Below are 13,660 nucleotides of genomic sequence, written 5' to 3'. Positions count from 1 at the left end.
AGCATAAGACCTTCTAGGTTCTACATGTTGTCACAAATGGCAAGATTTCATTCTTGTTAACGGCTGAGTAATATTCTGCTGTGTGTGTGTGTGTGTGTGTGTGTGTGTGTGTGCGCACGCGTGTGTGCACACGTGTGTATGTATCCCACATATTCTTTATCCATTTGTCTTTCAATGGACTCATAGGTTGCTTCCATATCTTAGCTACTGTAAATAATACTGCAGTTAACAGAGGAGTACATATATCTTTTCAGATTAGTGTTTTTGTTTTCTTTGGTTCATCCGTTTCACCCAGAACTGGAATTGTTCGAACATATGGTAGTACTGTTTTGAGGAACTTCCATACTATTTTCCATAGTGGCTGTACCATTTTACATCCTTACCACAGTGCATGAACATTCCCTTTTCTCCACATCTTTGACAATGCTTATTGTTTTTATTTTAGTGGCCATGATACATGTATTTTTTGAAGCCTACAAAATGCACAGTGAAAATATAGGGCTTAGGGGGGAAATAGACTACTCCCAACCTATGGGACTTTGTAATGAAAGCAGTAATTAAAACAGTTATAATCCTAGTAACCAACAGAATCCCAAAGACCTCTTTTTTAGCATTGGCCCCAGAATCCCCTGTAATCAAACATTTGCAACATTACACTCTGGTGCCCTTGACTTTTCTTTTGAGAGGTGTGAACTTTAGGGCTTTTGCTTTTAATAGCAATTTCATCAAAACTAAAAAACTGGTTCACAATATAGCTTTCTCATTAAATTTTTAAAATAGCATGGAAAATGTCTTTGTAGCATATTTTATGCCTGTAGCTTCACCAGGTAGCCAGTGAAAAGGGTTCTGATCCTTGAAGCCAGTAAATCAGCTAATGTTTACACCAAAGGAAGGCCCTGCTGTGGAGTTTGCAGTTTTTATCGTAAATCTTCATATTGTGCTAAAGTTTGTCTTTTTAAAAATCTGTTTTTATTTATTTTAAGAGAGAGAGAAAGCACACATGAGCAGGGGAAGGGCAGAGAGAGAGAGGGAGAGAGAATCTCAAGCAGAGTCCTCGTTGTCAGCACAGATCCTGATGTGGGGCTTCATCTCATGAGCCTGTGAGACCATGACCTGAGCTCAAATCAAGAGTTGGCTGCTTAACCGACTGAACCACCCAGGTGCCCCATGCTAAAGTTTATCTTTAATTGTGAGAAATTAATTGTAAAATACATGTGTGAGCCAGCACCACTTCCTTGTCATACTGTCACCATTCTCCATGGTCTACCTGATATGAGATAATGCACATTAAGGAATACAAGTTGTAGCAGGACAGGTTGGTGTTTTCAATTGGTTTTATTACTTTTTTCATAATTGCACTGCTTTACTGAAAGTCTTTTCAATTATAGTATGTGGTTATTAATGCTGTAAAAAGTAATTTGATTTCTTTATAAACAAGTGATTATAAAGTCTATATTAGGTGCAAATTCTTATATAATGATAATAGTATGCTTTGGACTCAAGATTGTTAAACTTTCCTGCCAATATGGGCCAGCATTTTGAATGCTGGTTTCAAATGAGTTTATTATGCTATTGAGTTTTTTGAAATTTTTATTAAGTTTTTAATTTTAATTCCAGTATAGTTAACTACAGTGTTGTATTCGATTCAAGTGTACAATATAGTGATTCAACAGTTGTTTTCATCACTCAGGGCTCACCATGATTGTGAACTCTTTAATCCCCACAACTTATTTCACCCCCCCTCCTGCCCCCCTCTAGTAACCATCAGTTTGTTCTTTATAGTTGAGTCTGTTTCTGGATTCCTCTCTCTTTCTCCCTTTTTTTTCCCTTTGTTTCTTAAATTCCACACATGAGTAAAATCATGGTATTTGTCTTTCTCTATTTTACTTATATGCTATTAGGTTTTTAAATTTCATATAGATCTTCAAATCTAATCACCTTATTTATTATAATCCAAATGAGAGTGATAGATTTCTAAAACAGTGTCTTAAAGCCAATGTTTAGCTAAATACTGCAAAGAGGAACACTAAAAATCCTCAGTGAACACTTTTAAAATAAATTACATAGTCTTGTGGTCTTTCCTTTCCAACCTTTAATGTGATTGGTGTCATTTTTTTGCAGTTTAAGAAAGAACTCATTTAAATTTTCAAATATATCTGAAAAGTACACATCCTATCATGAGATTATAATATAAATTTTCATTTTTAATTGATCAAAAAGATTAATAATAATACCAAAGAGTAAACAAGGTATTTTTAAACAGCATTCTTTGGAAAGCCATCTTACTCCTATATTCAAAAGTTCCCTTAGCTATTACAGCCAAGAGGTAGTTCAGCAGACTAGAGTTGTGGTTTTCAAACAGTGGGTTCCAACACTTGGTAGGTTCTGAAGTCATTTCAGTGGCTTCAAAACAATTTATTTTTAAAAAAGAAGCTGGATAACTTATTAATAGCATAGAAAACATCAGAGAGCATCTTTCTTAGTAAAGGTAATCTTTTAAAAATTAAGTATTATGTATGTATGTGTCTGGGTATATTTCCTACAGTGGGTCATGGTCAGAAATTTTATTGACCTAGAGGATACTGTGTATAGAACCACATACAGAAATCAGATTACCTAGAGAAGAGGAGACCTAATCAGAGAACTTACTGATGATATATCTGGTGAAATGAGGATTCTCAGCTGTCTGGTTAGAGACTTAGACACCCAAGGCCCAGGTCATGACCCTCCATATCTGTGGGAGCTGAGTTGAGACCACCTTCTCTTGAGATTTCCCACTATAATTTGCACCAATGAGGATATTAATGCAAAGTCATATGACACCTGTGCTACTAGGCAGTAATGAAAATACTGTCACCTAACCTCAGTTTAAAAATGGTTTGTTGGGGCACCTGATTTGCTCAGTCAGTTAAGTGTCTGACTCTTGATTTCACCTCAGGCCATGATCTCATGAGTTCAAGCCCTGTATTGGGGCTCCGCATCTACTGCATGAACCTGCTTTGGATTCTGTGTCTCCCTCTCTCTCTGCCCCTCTCCTGCTCATGCTCCCTGTCTATCTCAAAAATAAATAAACATTAGAATAAATAAATAAATAAAAATGGTTTGTTAATTTACAGTCTTATCTAACAAGGAGCCTATTCAGTATCCTTGATTTACGAAGTCATCAAAATATTAAAATGTCAACATGCAAGGAAATTACCAGTGACATAATTTGATTAACATTATCCAGAAAATATACTTGATAGTCACCTGTGAAATTTGATACCCTTGAGAGTTATCTAGCACAGAGATATATATTCCTATCAATTTTTCTTTTTATCAAAATCAAATAGTCCCTTGGGAAAAATCTACCAATTATATCTATTTTGTAGTTCTATTTTTAAAGACAGAAAAAGACAGTTTATTGCTGAATAAAGATTATGACACAAGATTATTAGAGTAATAAAATGGCATCTCTGTATATAGGACAAACTTGATTATTAATTTGGGGTTGTATATGGCCTTAATATTAACATTTGATAATACCAAGTATTTACCTATTGAGTCTTGCCACTAAGATGATTGTTGTATCTGTAGGAAAACATGGCAAGAGATCCTTCATTGGAGCTTGTTATTTTACCTGAGGCATCTGCCTCTTTTCTCTCTCATAGCCCTGCTACTTATATTACATAATGACCTTAACTGTACGTGTAAACATGCCTCAGGAGAACTCTGGGATGCTGATGGGAAACTGAGGACACTTACACAGATGTGATCTTTGTAAGGAAAGTTCTGCCGGGGTGGGGTCATGAACCATGAGATTGTGACCTGAGCCAAAGTTGGATGCTTAACTGACTGTGCCATCCAGGTGCTCCATCATCTTCTAGAGATTTTTCTAAGCCAATGCTGTCTGATAGAAGTATGATGTGAGCCACATCTGTAAGTTAAAATTTTCTAGTAGCCACATTAAAAAAGTAAAAAAATAGGTAAAATTAATTTTAATAATGTATTTTATTTATCACAATGTACCCAAAATATTATTTCAATGTGTACAATACAGAAATCAATGAGATACATTGCATTTCATTTTTATGCTGTTTTAAAAATCTGGCAAATATTTATACCAACAGCACTTCTCAATTCGGATTTTAAATTTTCATTAGAAATATTTTATCTGCATTTAGACTTTATAAAGCTTACAGTTGAAAAAGTAAATTCACAGTATGCCTGGTTGGCTCAGTTGAAAGAGCTTGTGATTCTTGATAAGTTCAAGTCCAAGCTAGATGTAGAGAATACTTAGATAAATAAAACTTAAAAAAAAAAGAAAAACTGAATTGATGTATCCAAGTTATTCCAAACATACTTAAAAGTTTTCCCTTGAATTCAGTATCAGTTTTTCAGTTTAAATTTAAATTGACTAAAATAAAAAATTCAGTTCCTCAGTTGCACTAGCCAGATTTCAAGTGCTCAATACCACACATAACTAATGACTCTGTCAGTATTGGGACAACACAATTATAAGCAGTGCTGACCTTAAATTAACTCCTCTAGGAATGGATTCCTCTGTTATAAATTCAGAAATGAGAGTTTATATTATACGAATTTTCTTTCAGAAACTAACCTAAAAAGATGAGAGATGAAGCTTCCTACTCTTTTTGACATGAGGAAGGCAGTGGAATTAGAGGGAATTAGGACTGACCTGGGTCACTGGGGCAATTAGTCAATCTATCTATACCACTGTAATGGAGATTATAAGGGTCTCTACCTCTCAGGTGGTTAAGCAGATTGACAAAGGATGTGCTCAATACACAGGTTTTTGTTGTTGTTTTGTTGTTGTTTTGTTTTTAATTAAGTAGATGGTTTGTACTTCAGTAAATTAATTGGGCATATAAATGTTCTTCCTTCTTCCCTATTTCCATTTTTTTCTTTGTAACTGAAATCTAGACCTAGTTGTATCATAGAAATTAGAAATTATTTGACTTACTGCAGAAATTATTTTAGGAATAGAGAGATCAGGGAACTATTCCAGTTGTGGATGAAGAAAAACAGCTGCATTTTCTTCCTGCCTATATTGATGTATATATTTTTTAATGTTTATTTATTTTTGAGAGAGAGAGACAGGCAGAGCATGAGAGAGGAAGGGGCAGAGAGAGGGGGAGACAGAACTTGAAGCAGGCTCCAGGCTCCGAGCTGTCAGCACAGAGCCTGACTCGGGGCTCGAACTCACGGACTGCGAGATCATGACCTGAGCCGAAAACCAAGAGACAGATGCTCAGCTGACTGAGCCACCCAGGCACTCCTTTATTTTGATTCTTAACAGTTCTTTATTAGAGTAGTATAGGTTTATAAATAAAATTAATTTACCCATCAGAGGGTCATGTGATAGTTAAACAGCAAAATGTAAGTATAATTGTGATACAATTAAATGATATGCCAATGATTTATTAATCAATGATTAAATATACTCAAAGCTTGAACTGAATCAAGCTCTTCCAGAACCTGAGGGCGTGGGAGGAGGGCGTTCTTACAGAATCTGAGGAGCAGTGGCCTCTCTCAAGGTCTAGCTGCTTCTGTTTGGGCTCCCAAACAGCTTCTGTTACTCCCAGCTGTGTGTGAGCCCACATTATGACCTATCAAGTGAAGGGACTGCTTTTATCTTCCACCTGAGGAAGAACTCTTGGATTCTGATTCTCTCCTCAGGTTTGTTCATCATGTGACTTTACACAGGGCTTTGTTTGTCAATCTGTTTGTCAATGGAGAAATGATAAACTGAGAGTCAAAGCTGAAATTATGCACACATTAAGCATCTCTGTTCGTCTATTCATTCAGCAGTAATGTTTTCTAGGGATATAGAAAATGACTCTCACATAATTCTCTCATTCTCACAGAAGTTCTAGCTTTCCAGAGGCAGGAGAACAAAAAAATATAATAAAGCATTATAGGTATGATAGCCAATTCTACCTGGGCTGAGGTGGGGTGCCAGAGAAATGATTCATAAAAGAGGGGATCTCGAGAGTCTTGAAACATTATAAATGCTAATGCTGAAGAGAGGAGTAGGGGTGGGGAAGGGCAGTCCAAGCAGAGCCTGAGGCCAAAGCCAAGAGACTTGACACCATGCAGTGTGCTCCAAGGAGCCGTAAGTCATTGGTCATGGTTGAAGCCTAGCTTTTGCATATCATCCCAGGAAACAAGAATTTCATCATGCCTAGTGAAAGAGCCAACAAAAGGTTATATGCTGGGGAGTAGTAGGATCTAACTGGTGTCTAGAAATATCACTCTGAAAGCAGAGGAGAAGATGGATGGAAAGTATATCTGTTCCCATAAGACACTATATCCATCGCAATAGCCCAGGCACAAGAGGATGGAGACGTATGAATGAAAGCCGTAGAGATTAGGAAACAGAAAAGGGAGTTAATTTTCACGTCATCAGTTATGTAAGAAATACAAAAGAAATACTGTGCTCAGAAGTTTAAGGTTTACTTAGAGACTTCACTCACTCATGAAAAGTTTGGTTCTCCATTCTCTGAAATCCTGACTCAGTAAGTATGGGTGGTACCTGGGAATCTGTATTAAGCAATAACAACAACAAACTCTCCAGATGATTCTGTTGAGCAGCCAGGATGGACATCCACAGGCCTAAAAAAATAATTATTGAAGTTGAAAGGAGTCATATCAGAGTCGTTGGAGGAGGCTTCTTCTGTGAAAGTGGTTCTTCTACTTTTTTTTACAATGTCCACTTGGCAGAGGGGAAAAAGTGCCCTGAGGCTCTCAGGAAAGAACTAACAGGTGTTTTGCAAATTGGCTGAATTTGTGCAGAAGCCAGCTCTTTGTAGATTCATGAATTAGAGTTCCCCATAAAATGTTAATAGTGTGTTAATTTTAGTGTATGAATATAAACTTTGGTCTTGTCCTAAAGTGACCACTGGTGTTTTGTCTAAGCCCATATTAACTGAGAAATTTCAGCCTTTCAGGGTTACTATCCTGAAGACATCTGATGAGGAATTCTAGGTGCCTGAGGCTGTTTGAACCAGGGGTTGAGAGATTAGGGAGAGGAAAATGATGTAAGATAATAACACAGTCCCCAGATCCCATGACCTTTTAACTTGCACATTTCTAGGGAGCCAGATTTTTGCTTGATAAACTTTTGGCAAAATTCTCAGGAATAGATTTTAGTATTTCCACCAGAGGGCAGTGATGTCTTCTACAATGTTAGTGACTGTGGTTAAGAAAATTTGTCATTCTTTTTTTGGACTTGCAGTGGGTGTGAGTAGGAAGAACTGATTAATTCTGACTGCCCATGGTCATTAGGGTGGATTTGAAGCCAAATTCCAGCAGAACACAGAGCAGGGAAGGTTAAATAGCATCTGCAGAACTACAGAGTCTTTTAAACCAGAGTGACTGCTTGATTAAATCAGTTGCCACTGTTGGTTAAATCGAATAGCTATCTTAAGACTCTGAAAATTCGTAATTCGTGAAGCTCCTGTCTAGTAGCCTTAGGACTCAGATTTGGCAAGAGTTATGGGTCCCATGAAACCACAAGAAACAGATTTATACTACAACAGAGGACAGGGGAAAATTGCTTCTGAAGAACTCATACTCTTAATGGCTTCGGGCTCTGTCTGTCACTAATTCCACCTTAGCTTGTTATGAGAGATTCAGCTGCTGGAAGAATGAAATGATATTTCCACTGGGATAATATTAATGGGCATGGCCTTTAGCAAGACTGAGGAGCAATCCTGGTGTTATGGTAGAAAAATGATTTCAGAATTGGGGGTAGATATTTGGATGCTGGTGGTACCCTTTTAATGATAGAGGACCGTCACTTAATATAATGGGTGTGGGTTAGGATCCTAAAATGTGTGTGTGTGTGTGTGTGTGTGTGTGTGTGTGTGTGTGTGTGTGTTCCTGGCTCTGCCACCAAGTGTGTAATCTTAACTAAGTCAGTTGTCCCCTCTGGTCTCCACAGTCCATACCTGTAAAATGAGTCAGTTTGTCCAGGTAAGCTTTTAGAATCATCACAGCTATAAAATTTTAAATTCTATGAAAACACAAATCTATTCCTACTTTAGGATTGAGCTACCATCTGGACAGCTCAGAGTGGCTCTGTGGAAGAGGCTTTTAAGTATGGACACGAAGTGGGGGACCCTTTACTAACTTTATCCAGCAGCACAGATTTTGAATTTTAGTCATAAAAGAACACAGTTCTTTGCTGTATTCAATGGGCAAAGACCTGGGAGAAATGGATGATATCAAGTTTCATCTAGAAGGCATTAGTACATTTATTTCCACCCCATTACTTTACAAATGAGGAAGAGGAGTCGAGCCAAGTGTCTTCAAAATTCATTCATGCAGACACTGTTCTGGGTGGAGATACAAAAGCAAACAAGGCAGACAGAGTTCCTGTGCTCTTGAGCTTAAATTTGAGCTGGAGAAGAGCTAAGTGTACAGTGTTGAGGATAGTGGGAGATCAGAGGGCAAAGTAGAGGAAGAAGAAGGCAAGTACGAAGGTTCCATTTCATCTAGGTTTTCGGAGAAGGCCTCTCAAGAAGACCATTTTGAACAGTGTCCTCAGGAAGTCACCTGGGGATTGTTTTAGGTGCAGAGAACAGTGAGTGCGAAGGCTTGGGGGCAACTCAAGAATAATGTGCAGAACCAGGATTTGCTCATTCACTGGTGCATTCATTCACTCGTTCAACAAACACTCAGTGCCTGCTCTGTGCTATGCCCTGTTTCTGCCCCAGGATTAGAATCTTGAATTAGAATTCAAAAGCATTTGTGTTCAACCACCTCAAATACTGCCTCCCTGATATAGTGTACTTTTCTTCAGCACCCACTCTTTGCTGGGTACCTTGTAGGCATTTTGTTGAAATTAATCTTCAAAACAATTCCATGAGACTGTTTTGTAAAGAATAAAAATAAATATACTAAGAAATGAAGAAAAATGGAACCTAATGTCATTTATTTCAGTATGTACTAAGTTAGATGGAAAGACTCATTCCTTTGTCTTGTGAATTACAGCTATAAGTTATCAAAGTGACTCCATTGATATTATTCAGTTAATTCATGTGGATGTTTACTGAGCTTCTACCTTTGCCTGGTGTGGTATTGGAAAAATGAATAAAGTAGGAAGTCACACCAAGAATTGCAGTAAGTTGATAAATCTTCTAAGGGTCCGGGGGAAGTAAGAATGAACACGGTGGCAAGAGGATCTAAACGAAGAATCTGAGTCTTCCTGGGGGAAGGCAGGAAAAGCTTTATAAATCAATGAAGCCTTGGGCAGGAAATTGAAGGTATTGTGCCACGGGGCCATGGACGCATACCTTCAGCACTGTGTGAAGCAGATACTTTAAAGGGGTTACTACGGGAAAACTTACAAGCAGAGAATTGTTTGTGCGGTAAAGCACAATCTTCTGCTCTCTCACTGACCTGTAGTTTAGTCCAGTGCTAGGATGCATACATGATGGCTTATGTTCCAGTTTAAAGAGGTTCCAACCCTGTAGGGTCAGAGGAATGGAGGACATGCCTGCGACTATGTAACAAGGGGTGAGCAAATGATATTGTTAGAAAGGGGAGCCTCAGAGGCCTAACAGCTCTTGTTTTCTAGACTTTTTGTATGTTAACCCAGACCCCCTGAGACGGCTCTCTGTTAATCTATCTGAAGGGGAAGGAGTGAATCTGCAGACCCATCAAGATCTGTCTTTCATGAAGATGGTACTGAAGGTGACGAAGGAAGCCCCTACCCCTTGCTTTGAAGGTCAGAAAGTGGTGCTGAAAGGCATCCACAATCACACAAAAAAAGAAGATATGCAAGTTACCTACATTCCGATGGCCCAAGACACTGCGTCTTCGAAGGCAGCCCAAATATCCTCAAGAGAACGCCCTCAGGAGAAACAAGTTTGACCACTGTGACATCATCAAGTTCCCCCTGACTACCGAGTCAGCCATGAAGAAGATAGAAGACAACAATACATTTGTCTTCATTGTGGATGTCAAGGCCAACAAGCACCTAATCAAACAGGCTGTGAAGAAGCTCTGTGACGTTGACATGGCCAAGGTCAACACTCTGGTCAGGCCCGATGGAGAAAAGAAGGCATATGTTTGACTGGCTCCTGACTATGGTGCTTTGGATGTTGCCAACAAAATTGGGATCATCTAAACTGAGTCCAGCTGGCTAAATCTGAATTTAAACTTTTTCACCATAAAAAAAGGATCTGTCTGTTTTTGGATGGATGAGTAGGAGTGTAAAGGGGCAGGAGGGCATTCCTGAAAGAGGGAACAGTATATTTAACTGGAGGAAAACTAGAAACCATGGTGTGTTTAGAGAACTGCAGATATATTGTCAGGATTATACAGTGTGAGGTAGGTGGGAGATGGGCCTCAGAAGGCGAGGGGCATCTGGAAGGGGGATTCTAGAAAGGTCACCTGAAGAAGCATATCCAGATGGTTTTTATATGTCGCGTTAAGGTATTTGAAGTTTACATTTTAGGCCAGCAGAGCCAGTCACATACCCTATGTGAGTGATGTGAGCGGTGGTGGACTGTGGTGGCCTGGGATCCAGGGCATCACCATTCAATGGGAAGTAGGTGGCATTCAGCTCCATGTGGTTACTGAATGTGGAAATTTGTGTCCAGTGTTACCAGAGATTTGGATTTTTCAAGCTGAGCCATAAATTTAAATTTGTACACAAAATATTCTCATTTTAATGTTGGAAACAAGTTCAAATTTACTTAACAAATAAGTGGTCCAAACTGAACATTAACTGGATTGGTCTCTGGTTTCTGATCCTTGCAGGGGAGTGAAAGGGGTGTCATGTGAAATCTTAATAGAGTAGCTGATCAGTTTTGGTTTCTAAAGGGATTATTCTAGGGGTACTGGATGACTTAGTGAGTTAAACCTCCAACTCTTGATCTTGGCTCATGTCATGATTTCACAGTTTGTGAGTTTGAGCCCCAAGATGGGATCTGTACTGATGGTGTGGAGCCTGCTAGGGATTCTGTCTCTCCCTCTCTCTCTGCCCTCCCCCACTTGTGCACTCTCTCTCTCTCTCTCTCTCTCACTCTCAAAATAAACAAACTTAAAAAAATAAAAGGATTGTTCTGGAAATAATAAGTAGAATAAATTGAAGAAGGATAGGATAGAATCAAGAAGAGTAATAATGAGGCTTTTGAAGTAGAAATTGAGGAGCTGAACTAAAGCAAAGGTAGCAGGGATGACGCTAAAGGATATTTAGAGGAATTGGCAAGATTTGGTGACCAGTAGGAACAGGTGTGAAAGAAAAAGGAGTATAGGATGACTTTTAGATTTCTGATTTAGATGGCTAAGTAAATGATGTTTGCATTCATTTAAATGAGGGGCTGACACTGGTTTACAAAGCAATATCCAGAATTCTTCCTGCATATATTGAGTTTGAAGTGTCTGTGGGACATCTAAATGAAGACCTCATGGCAAGTTTGGTGAATTCTGAAGCTTGGGGAAAAAATCAGATTGGGATTACATATCAGAGAGTCATCAGTGAATGGCTCGTATACATCCTTTCAACAAATATCAATATTTTACTTCAATATTTCAGGCCTTGTGCTAGGTGCTGGGTTTAACAACACACTGGGTGTGTGCTCCTGAAAGGTTCAGTATGGTGAAGCAAGCAGATGGTAAACAAAGAGGCATACAAATACAATAAATACAAATTATTGTAAGTGCTATAGAGGATATATGGTTCATATGAAGATCAAATGTGATATGGGAAAGAAATAGAAGTCACATTGGTCACCCTAAGCCGATGGCTGTGAGGAAGTCAACATGAAAGGAGAAATAGATGGTCTTTTGTTCAGAGAAGCTCAGTCCTTAGCGCTGGAGGAGAGAAGAGTGAGAACAGCCTGGAGATCGCCCCTGCATACTAGACTGGTAAAAGGAGAAGAATTTGAAATACTCGGGTGACCCAGTGCTCAGTCTTGGGGTGTTTCTCTTTTCTATCTTCACTAACTTTGTGATCATATGGTTTCATAGCTTGAAATGCCATGTATGTCTTATTATCCCTAAATTTGTATCTCTTGCTCAGACTTCTCCCTTGGATTTCAGACTCATGACCCTACTGACTGTCACCCAACTGCCATGCACACGTCGATGTCTGATAGGCATCTAGTGTGGGACATGACCAAAAGCAAGCTTCTGACATTCTGTGATCCTCTCTCACTTCACCCTACCCAGCCTGAGTCTTCCACATCCCAGCAAATGACACCTCCATTCTTCAGTTGCTGTGACCAAAAATCAGTGAGTCTTGTCGTCTCCACCTGAATGTCTTATCCTAAATCTGATTACTTCTTGTCACCTCACTGCTACCACCTTGATCAGGACTGCTAATATTTTTCATTTGGAATATTGCAATGGCCTCCTAACTGACCTTCTTGCTTTAATTCATGAACTCCTTCATTCTATTTCAGTAGAGAAGCCAGTTATCCTATTAAAAGACAAGTCTTCTCATGTCACTTCTTTGTTAACCACCCCCCTCCACCCCCGCCATGGGTTCTCACCTCAGTTGGGGTAAAAGCCAAGCTCCTTCCAATGGCATACAAGGTCCTATATTATCTGTCCCCGGTTACTTCCCTTTAGTGAGTTCCTACTTTTCTCCCCCATGCGCATTTGGCACCAATCACCCTGGTCTTCTTGAAGATCTTCTTCTTCTTTTTTAAGTTTTTTTTAAAAATTATTTATTTTAAAAAGGGCGTGAGGGGCACAGAGAGAGGGAGAGAGAGAATCCCAGGCAGGCTCTACACTGTCAGCCCAGAGCCTGACTCAGGGCTTGATCTCACAAACTGCGAGATTCCTGTTTCAGGGCCTTTGAAATTACTGTTCTCTCTTCTTGGATTGATACTCCCCCAGAAATCCACATGGTTTACTCCCTTACTTCCTTTAGGTTTTTAATCAATACCCAATATCCACTTTTCTGGCTACTTTCTCTAAATTTACAACCCAAACTGCTTATCCCACCTTCCCTGCTTTATTTTTCTTTTTCTTAGCAGTTATTTTCGAGTATTCTAAATATTTTATTAATTTTTCTTTATCTCTCTTTATAACGTAAATTCTATGAGATCAGGGATTGACTGTTTCATTTACTGTTGCATCCACAGAGCCTGTAAGAGTGCCTGGCACATAAAGACCTTCAATAATGATCTTCCAAAGGAATGAACATAGGGTTAGGGACCAGCATGAGAAACCATTTCAAGGAAAATTCATTTTCAAGGAAAGCATAGCTGATAATCTCCAGTGAACAGAAATACCAATTAAGATAAGGACTGAAATATAGACTTAGGGGTTGTCCAGCAAGAGGCTACTAGCAACCTTAATGAGAGAGGAGAGGATAAAGGTTATTTGAGTACCACAATCAGAAAGGGCATGAGGAAGTAGAAGCAGGGCATGCAAACCTTACCTGTGAACCAAGGTAGGCAGTTAGGGAAGTTGTTGACTAGAACAGGACAAGAGAGTCTTGAGGTGTGTGAGATACTGTTCCTCAGGTTTTTAAAAAATATTTATTTTTTATTTTATTTTTTTTGTACATGAAATTTATTGTCAAATTGGTTTCCATACAACACCCAGTGCTCATCCCAACAGATGCCCTCCTCAATGCCCATCACCCACTTTCCCCTCCTCCTCACCCCCCATCAACCCTCAGTTTGTTCTCAGTATT

General features: G+C 39.0%; 1 protein-coding gene and 1 pseudogene across 1 annotated transcript in view; both read left to right on the top strand.

Annotated features, from left to right (window-relative positions):
* The window catches only part of LOC111561345, a 287,419-nt gene that overhangs the window by 17,737 nt on the left and 256,022 nt on the right, over window positions 1–13,660 (top strand). The gene's annotated exons all lie outside the window — the stretch shown is intronic.
* On the top strand, window positions 5,230–13,552 carry LOC123386571 (annotated as a pseudogene).

The sequence above is a fragment of the Felis catus genome, chromosome B4 (assembly GCF_018350175.1).
Source record: "Felis catus isolate Fca126 chromosome B4, F.catus_Fca126_mat1.0, whole genome shotgun sequence".
NCBI classification, from domain to species: domain Eukaryota; kingdom Metazoa; phylum Chordata; class Mammalia; order Carnivora; family Felidae; genus Felis; species Felis catus.
The sequence above is the reverse complement of the archived record's forward strand: the minus strand, read 5'-3'. Positions and strand labels throughout refer to the sequence as shown.